This window comes from Boleophthalmus pectinirostris, unplaced genomic scaffold (assembly GCF_026225935.1).
Source record: "Boleophthalmus pectinirostris isolate CB_2022bp ecotype Guang Dong unplaced genomic scaffold, ASM2622593v1 HiC_scaffold_21, whole genome shotgun sequence".
NCBI lineage: Eukaryota > Metazoa > Chordata > Actinopteri > Gobiiformes > Gobiidae > Boleophthalmus > Boleophthalmus pectinirostris.
Window position 1 is genome coordinate 10742799 of NW_026571175.1, and position 9825 is coordinate 10752623.

The following is a 9825-nucleotide window of genomic DNA, read 5'->3' on the forward strand; positions in this document are numbered from 1 at the left end:
TATTGCTATTCACATAGAAAGACTTAAATATGAAATACAGGCAATAAGTGGCATTTAAATTTCACAAATTGCATAAAAGACAATTATTCATTTAGTAGGTATTTTTGCCACCACAGTCTGAATGAAATCTATGAATTCAGTGCTTACCTTATGCATTCCGGGAAGTCTAATAATTCACTGCAATGTGTTTATACTGTGCTTTTCCCAACACTCCGAGGCCAGAGCTCACAATGTAATTATCAGACAATAAAGCTAATAAAGCAAATAAAACTTCGACCTCAAGAGCTGGTAATACAGTAGAGCTTCTATACTGAGGGAAGATAAAGTTTGCTCAAATACATAAATAAATCAGGTACAGGGTCTTTAACATGATGTTAAAAAGAAGAATTTCACCATAGTTCATTGATTCATGTGTTTTATTATTATTTTTAGCAGATTAATTGTCATTGTTTGTTAGGAGGATGCAGGCAGAGTTCAGAATGCTGATGCAGTCCAATCCCATTCTGCTTCTCTCCTGTGGGATTTTCTTGGAGACATCGGTTAATTAGATTTCTAGATTTCTAAGTAATCTGGTGATTCAGCCTGGTTCAAAATGATTAGGAAACAAAACAAGGAGCACCGAGTACTAGTACTTGTACATCTTATTGTTCAGAAATAGCCAAGTACCTACAATGAGTGTGCCTCACTCATTGTACTGGAACCTCACTGCAAGGTGAATCGAAGGTTAGTGTATTTGTTTTAATGGCCCATGCTGACTTCCTTACAGACCTAACTTTTTGATACTTTAGGGATTTTGCATTGTCAAAATAGAGAAGAAGAATCCTTGCAAATCTGACCTTTTGTAAACTGTTGGTGCCCTGTCAGCTAAACATGGGCAGTGTGAATTCACAAAAAATACACTGCACTCTATAGGAGAATTGTGTATTCTATACTAATAAAAGAAAAAAAAAAGCTAACTATATTCTATAATTCTGTAAAACTCTGTCTTAAAAACGTCAAAAACAGAACTAGTCGTTTTCAGTGGTTTGCAGTGGTTTAATTTCAAAGTTATTCCTCACTTACCTTACGTACATCTGAATTATTTACCACGTTTATGCATGTCGAAAATTGCTTATACCATAGATCTGTACTGGAACAAGACAAGTTTTGCTCATATACATGGGGCAGAGGACCTGTACATCAAACTTAATGCACCCGCCCCTTTAGCAGATCTAACCATAACATTCCAAACCTTTCCTCAATTACAAGCCTTGAAAGACAAACTCAAAATTACACAACTTCTTTGGCTCACGTGCTGTAAACAGAACTCAGATATTGCTTATTTATTTGGCATTTTCAAACTCTAAGGAGATCTGAAGAATTAAGTGGTTATGTTGACATTTAGGGTGCATCCACATACACAATTACAATTTGGAACGGAAAAAATCTAATCTACACCACTGAAATTATTTGAACCTTCTGCAACCTTTTGCTTTCTACGTTTGAATGTCCTCCGATGAACTTTTTTGTGGTTTTGTTGGTTTCACTCATACATCTTAACGGGTTCAAATTTATCGCATTTGACCCGGCGCCCAGTAAAGTTTCAAAGTGCTGACAGTGAGTTGTTGTGTTGTGTATTGAAGGCAGATGGGACACATGGGGCTGGTTATGACTGTAGATCTCCTCAGTGTTCACTTGTTTTGATAGTGCTTGTCTAAATTGCTGCCATCTTGTTATAGTTGCTAAGTATAAAACATGTGAGGGAATCAGCGCTGGGAGTAGCACTAATTGCAGTACAATTAGATATTAGTTTATGATGAACCCTAGTATTTAGTAACATAAAAATACTAATGATTACAACATTCCCTGAAGGTGTGATACTCATATTCTGCTATGTCTGAAGACTCAAGTTAAACTTTAATCTGAGCTTTCTTTTCACATCATCTGACCTGAAAGACCCAACAGTTCACGTGTTTCACCTTTTTATTAAAAATCAAACCTAAACAGGACCATGAGTGTCTTGATGAAATGAGTTGTTTAAATCCATTTTGCAATTTTTCAGTTGAGTTTTCAGTTGTCTTTTTTGGCAGTGTTTGCTAATGCGTGCTTTGTGCCACATTGATATCATTGCAAAATACTAAGGAATAGGGTTCAGTTCTATTCAAGTTCACATTCAAAACAACTTCAGCTGACCAAAGTGCTTCACATAAAAGTCAACAGAAACAGAAGAAGCAATTACATATACATATATACAGATAACATTTGAAAACTACAATAAAAACACTAAAATAACCTGACTATCTAGTACTAAATGCCAGGGAGAAGAGGTGAGTCTACAGTCTAGTCTTAAACTGCATTTCAGACTGAGAGGATCTGACAGAAAGAGGAAGGCTGGGCGCTGCCACAGAAAAGCCTCTGTCACCTCCTGTCTTGAGCCTAGTTTTGGGTACGACCAACAGGAGCTGATCAGCTGATCTCTGGGCTCTGGGCGGAGGCTTGGTACTTGATTTTAATACGACAATAATAATGGACATTTTTTGCGTTTTCAAGTGTTTTTTTTTTATGTTACCGTATGGTCGTATACTAGTTCTGATTAAGGTAAAAATTATCGTATTTTCCGCAACATAGGGCATGCTCATAAGCCTCCAGCCCCATCAAAAAATGACTGCGTGCCCCGTAATCCAGAACACCCTATACACAAATCCACTCAGGTGTCCCAGCACGACTTCAGTAAACTACAAAGCCGCACCACCCGCAGCACACACAAGCACACACAGAGCAGACAGCGACCTCGCAGCAAAAAACACCCGCAGCACACACAAGCACACACAGAGCAGACAGCGACCTCGCAGCGAAAAACACCCGCAGCCACACTCATCACTCCATGCAGACGAGGAATGGAATGGAGGAACGAACTGAAACAGTGAGTGCAAAATGCTACTTCTAGCCACAACTGAACAACTGAGTCACTGCGAACACGGTAACATTCCAGCAGTCCCAGACAGCACCCACCCTACACGCAACAGTTGAACAAAGCCGAGAGTCACCGTGAACACGCCAAATACAACTCACCCATCTAACTGTTTTGTTTCGTTTTAACTCTGGTGCGGTTTATTTGTGAAAATAGATTGAAAATAAACCATTCAATGACAGTGCACCTTATAATCCAGAGCGGAAAATAGTGCGGAAAATATGGTACTCAGCGGAAGTAAAATTATTGTTTTGGTGCTAGTTTTAACATCAGTTAGTATTTTATTTTTGATAGTTTTGACAACCCAATTATGAAGAAATTTGTATTAGTGTAAATGAAAAATAAAAGAGTGGAAATAGATGTCAAAATATTGCTTTTTGTGGTGAGTACTCTGTTTTCATAAGCGAAAGTACACTCCTAAACCCACTAGTAAACTTACTTAGCCTCCGAGCATGGCTATTTAAATCAGCTTTTTAGCACTAACTCACTAATTCAGGCTGTATTTCGGCTTTAAAGAAAAACGTTCTTTGACATTTCTGGAAGAGGAACCCCTGCGGATCCCAAAACACACCGGTTCAGAGAGGTTAGCGCGGCGCATACAAATGTAAAGTTCAGTGAGGAGAACAAACTGGGCTTAGTTCTAAGAAAAGCTCCCTTACAAATAAAAGCACGGTGGCAGAGAGAGTTTTTCCAAAGGACTGGACGAGCGGATGCTGGCTACATGTACCAATGAAAGCAGCAGTGTGTCCAACTCCAGCGTGACCTTTTACTCGCTGTTATTTCTACTTTTCAACATGCGCCACGACCCCCTTCCACACTCACCATCTTAATCTGACACTAGACACGTTTATGCAACTCCCCTAAGTATCTTTAACATGGGCTTTCTTGAGATTAACTACAGTGTAATGAGTGGCATGTGAGATTGTTTTTAAAGATCCTATATTACACAACATTGACTCTTGTGAGCTTTTAGTCATGTTGTAATACTGTTACCTCATCAAAAACATACCTAGAGTTTTGTTTTGTTTCATTCACACTTTTGAGTGATCCATTATCATTAGTCTGTTGTCCATTAGTCATTTGTCTGCATTCCCAAAGCTCAAAATGCTCTAAACAAAACAAACAAGACATAACTCCAGGTATGTTTTGATGACAGCATTACAACATGACTGTAAAAGCACTTTGTAAAGAACTCTGGGTTACATTTTTGTACAGAAAATACTCCCACACGGCTTTGTACATTTTGAAATGGCTGTACCTTTTTTTTTTTTACATGTGGTTGAGCAAGAGTCTTGAGGCCCAGTACAGATTTATTGTGATAGCTGTTCTTAAGGTCAAAAGGAGGTTGCTTTTCACAGTTGCTAAAAATAGACTGTGACATCACATCATAAAGCATTATGGAACCCCATTAGACAAACGCTAAAGTAAAGCCTGTATGTCCCTCAGTTAAAACAAGCTCCTCATTTCCACTTGTAACATTCTCTAACTTTGTTTTTTCACACACCATTTCTTTTACAGTGTTTTAAATTTAGAATGTGCCAGTTTGTTTGTCGTAAAGTTGTGACATCTTCTGTAACCTACCTACATGTTTTTTTTTGTCTGACGACCAGGAATTATCATACTAGTTGTTAAGCATTACAGTGATTGCAACACTCTTCTCTCTCTACCAACATATTCATCCATGAACGAGGTGAGTGAAATGTATTGCACAGGGACACAAGGGCACTATATAGCAGTATTTGAACCGTATTTTCAAAACAACACATGCAGCAGAGGAAATTGTGCTTGATGTCTGAGCCTTGATAAGATTACTTAGCATTGCTTAAAGTGGCTTACTCACCGTAATCTACCTTCTCTGGACTAATCACAATACAATTACTTCTCTGAGAAATGAAACGCCAGTTCAGTTTTACTCAGACAACATTACATAAAAATGATTTGCTCTTCTAATCTATCCCATATCAAGTCATTTTACTTTTATTGATATTGTAGATTTTGTTTTTAGTACAATTTGATCTCAATTTTTAGGATGGAGAATGTGATAAGACTCATAAGATGTTCAATCTTAACAGCCTTGAGTCTATGTGAGGACAAGTATCTCTGGAAATCCTTTGTCAAGAATTGTTATTTCCCCAAACAAACAAAATAGCATTAATAGCTCGGTTGGCGACAAGGAAGCACTTAGCTTGAGTGACTGTATGCTAGCAAATGCAATTAAATGAGGCCGTATTATGCAGAAAGAAATGGCAGCGCTGAGGAGAAATCACACAGCGGGTTGCTAAAAGTACATTAGCGAATCGACTAGCTAAGCAGAACGGAAGCTTAACATAATTATAATAATGTGCACAATTATCTTGTCATATGTGTTTTTTCTTTTACTTTCTGTGATCCACTAAATGGGTCTGTTTGTTAATGCTATGCTAATAGGTTGAGTTTCTGCAAGGGTACCCAAATGGAGAAATCTCAAATGTTGAATTTTATCTGTCAAGGATTACGTCCACAAACGTTCTCTATTTATCTATTGATTTAAAGCCGCATTTTGTAACTTCTCTAGTGAAGCATTTCATCACCTATTTGTCTCCATGGCGATGTTATTGCCTTACCTGGAATCACAGTATGTGAAACTTTTATGTCATCTTGAAACTGTCCCTCTTGCGCAAAATCAACTTTTTGGAGCTTTAAACCATGAACCAGAAGTCCTTAATTGTTACCTAGCAACCATGTTGAACACTGAGCCAAAACCTCTCAAATATACACAGAAATTATAATTTGACAAATAATAATACACAGAACGCCTTTATTTTGTTGAAATAATGTTGTATGAGGAAAAAATTTGTTTCTTGCATGTAAATTGTACCTTAACATTTGATAGAATTCACCCTGTCCAATATGTTTTAGATCTCTCTATTTCCTGTCATTTTCAACCTTTCTACTTAAACTGCAACTTGACTGGTGTTAAATTAAAATGTATATTTACAATAAGCATGATCCCACCAAATTAAGTTAAAATTGTACAGCAGAAGGATAAAAACCTGTCATCCGCACTTTAAACTTTAGCCTAATTAAATGTTATGGCATCACAAATGACTTACTCCTGCTCCTTCTCATTACACTGTGTACCACTTCTAAAAGTCAATGTATATTTTATTACCCCTATAGGAGGACATGTGAACTGACACGTCAAAGCAGCTGCTCTTCAGAACATTGCATAATACCAAAACAATGCCGAGTACATTCTGTGCCGTGTATATAGTGTCTGTTGCGGTTTCGTGTATATAATAAAGACACTACCCGATAAGGAAATGGGATAGTCAAGATAAAGGTCTGAGCAAAGTGCCACCAATCCACACAGTGTCCAAGCTGAGGGACAGGTAATAATAGTAATACAAGGTACAAGTGGGTACTTGATCAAAGTCTAAAAATAACAGGACGTAAACATCAAAAACCAAAAGCTATAGTCATACTTATTCAAATGACTGATAACATCATGTAGGATTATCTGTAACACATATCAGCATTTGAAACTTGCAGTGGCAGAGTTGACACATATTTTACTATAGTCTTACTTTAAAAGGCTCATATTACTCTATTTTCTCATTGTAACCATACCTGGAGTTGTGTTTTGTTTCATTCAGACATGTTTAACATACCCTGCATAATAGTTCTTGTCACAAACAGATAACACTCTTGTGATATCATGTGGTAATACAGGAAGTGCTCCACTCACCACATTTGGATAATTACAGACCTGGAATTGCCGATCTCTACTGAACAAAAGGTAAAAGGTAGCTGTTAACTTGAAAACTCCCACATCACAAGGTAGAACAGAGCATTTTGAGTTTTGGAGATGCAGGCAGACTAATAATAAAGGATTACTCAGACATGTACGAATGAAACAAAACATAGCTCCAGGTGTGCTTTTGATGAGGTAACCACATTAAAGCTCACAAGAGTTAATGCTGTGTAATATAGGACCTTTAATATAACATATGTTGCACTTTTGTGGGTAAATTTGTATTCCTTTTGCATTTGTCCGTGTTACAACCAACCCAACCCTCAAAGAATTGCAACAAAGTTTTTGACCAGCATGAAAGTTACTGGCATCCTGGGGAGACAAGAGACAACAAGAAACATTATCACTGGCAAAGATAACAAGTAGCCATCACAGTCTGACAGTTGAAGGTCCTATGTTAAAGGTTGTATAGAGGATTTTCCAAGGAACGAGAAATCCAGCGACTGTTTGTCCTTTTTCAAATGTTGCGCCTCCTCCCGCCTCCTCTTTACACCAGAAACAGGTTTGTTTACAGCCGGTGTGCTGCACATGACTTGTAAACAACTAACTACAGTGTTGGTTAGGCAAGGCGGAGAAGTGAGGAGCGGGGGGAGCGGGTGTGCGGACATTTCGTTCGCGGACAAGAAGTGAGGAGCAGGGAGAAGAGCAGAGCAGGGAGAGGAGAGAGGAGAGGGGAGCGGTGCGCGGAGATTCCGTGCCCGGAGAAGTGAGGAGCAGGGGGAAGTGCGGATCGGGCAGCGGGGACAGGAGCAGGAAAGGGGTGCAGAGAAGGTTGCGCGGAGATTCCGTGCGAATGAACTAGCTACAACACGCAGCAGCAAGCGGACTCTTTCTTTGCCTTGAAAATTATGTTTTCAGACATAGGATATCACTTTCGTGTCCTGAAAAACGTTTGACTAGCTCTTGGAAATAAAGTACGTTTTCATAATAAGCAGAAGTGACCTGTCCAGGAGTAATTTGGCGACCAGTGCGTCAGTCTTTAGACCCTGCGTCTGCTTCAGTCGCACCATCGCTGGAATGAATCTATAAGAATCACCTTAGTTTGGCTTCGCTGCTTTTCCCCTTGTCTTCTTCTTTCAGCAATCTCAAAAACGGACTTTCTTTTGCGGCTAACTGCTCCTGGATTCTTGTCTGCCATTGCAACAAACTTTGTGCTAACTGCAAGGAAGATATAGGTCAAAAAAAGCCGCTAAGAACTGTTGCGTTGGTGGAGTAAACAGCGTCTGTGCGTCTTGCGTCTGTGGACTGCGTGACAGCCGTACGTAAACCACGTACCGGCGGCGCGCAGGCAAGTCAGTTACGCTAGAAACGTAGGGAGATTGATTGACAGCCTGTCAGCTAACAGATAACGAGGCAGTGTCGTTATCTATTGGCAAATGTTTAGCTGGCCCCACCACGTCCAGAGTTGATGAATTTTTATTCTCTTTTTTTTGGTCATCATAATTACAAGGCTACTGCACCTCTATAATGCTATCATTGACAACTTGAAACAAAAAAAAATCCTCCATACAACCTTTAAGCAAAATTGACTCTTGTGAGCTGTAAGCCATATTATAATGCTGTTACCTCATCAAAAATATACTCAGAGATCTGTTTTATTTCATTCACACATGTGTTTTCAGTTTGAGAGAAGAACTCATACATCCTTCATATTTAGACAGTGTTAAACATGTGTGAATGAAACAAAACACAAACCCAGGTATGTTTTGATGGGGAGATGACATCAGAAAATTGCACAATATGGGCCCTTTAAACTTCAACTTGCATATTTTAGCAGTAAATATTCAGTGCATTATTAGTATATAATCAGCATATTCATTTTTGTCACCTTGCTCTACCTGTGATTATTTCTGAGTCTTTAAATAGGCCATTGTGGTTGTAATCTGACGGTGAATCAGAAGCAGAACCCCTGAGTTAGCTGTACCAGGCTGTGTGACCAGATGTGGAGCTGTGATAGGGCTGTGTGATAGTGCTGACAGACACTTTCACTTCATTCAAAGGTCAAATCTGCTCCACTACACTCTGATCAATGACTTATTTCAAATGTCTGAACACTCATAATCTAATCATTGACTCTAACTAACTGTGTGTTTCTTTTTTCTTTTCCATGTGACCGCTGATGATTCAGATCTGACCGTTTTACAGGTAAGATGCTGTTTGGTTTTTTGGTGGTACAGAGGTGTAAACATGCATTATTTATACGGATTTTCTTTTTCATTACAAGTTGCCAGGAAGTAGGTTATAAAACAGTGTGATTACTTTTTACAAACCATTGCACAATTTTGTGAGTAGATGATAAATGCCTGGTACCATGTTTGTTTTGCTGATATTGCAAATCAATATCAATTGAATGGCAGCTGTTTATCCATAGTCATTTGTTTGCCCTGTCACAATAATGATCAACTAATGTTAGCTGGAACAATATGTACTTTCTGTTTCCACTAGTATTTACATTTTTGTATGACAAAAATTATGAGCCGATACCTGCTTAAAGGAACTGTATCCATCTGCGTCTGTGTTAGCACGCTGGTTCTTGTTAGCGTTATCATAATTGCAAAACTTTGTCCGCTGAAAGTTGTGAAAACACTTATAAACTCATTGAGCAGAAAAATTTGAATGCTACGAATGCAGGGGGAATTCTTGGAACTCCAGGTTCAAAGGCAGGGCTCGGCTCTGTGAGGCACTGACGTCGCCCAAACATAACTTGTGTTTTCTGGATGAATAAAATCTAAATCGTACATGAATTATTCTTTTACTCATAAGGCTGATTAGCAATTCTAAAAAAGACGCTTAGTAATTCTAATTTTATGGTGCTGTGAGATGAGGTTATTATTTCTGGTTTATGGTCAGCTTTATCTGCATTTATTTCAGTTCACTGCACCTGGACACCACATTTTAACATCACTTTATGTGATGGTTTGGTTTATATTAGATGTATTGTGCACTGGAAATACCCGATTTTTGATCTTTACGCGAGTGCTGTGCATTGATCAACAGGAAACAGCTGTTGCTAGTCCGCAAGCTGTGTTTTGCCAAGCATGTTGGACATTAAAGTTGACATAACAGGAAATATGGTGGTCTA

General features: G+C 38.6%; 1 long non-coding RNA gene across 1 annotated transcript in view; it reads left to right on the plus strand.

Annotated features, from left to right (window-relative positions):
• The window catches only part of LOC110153752 (uncharacterized), a 29360-nt gene extending 20464 nt beyond the window's left edge, over positions 1 to 8896 (plus strand). The window contains exon 3 of the long non-coding RNA XR_008632709.1: positions 8872 to 8896. This is a non-coding gene — a long non-coding RNA (uncharacterized LOC110153752). The remainder of the gene's footprint in view (positions 1 to 8871) is intronic.
• Positions 8897 to 9825: the final 929 nt, after the last annotated feature.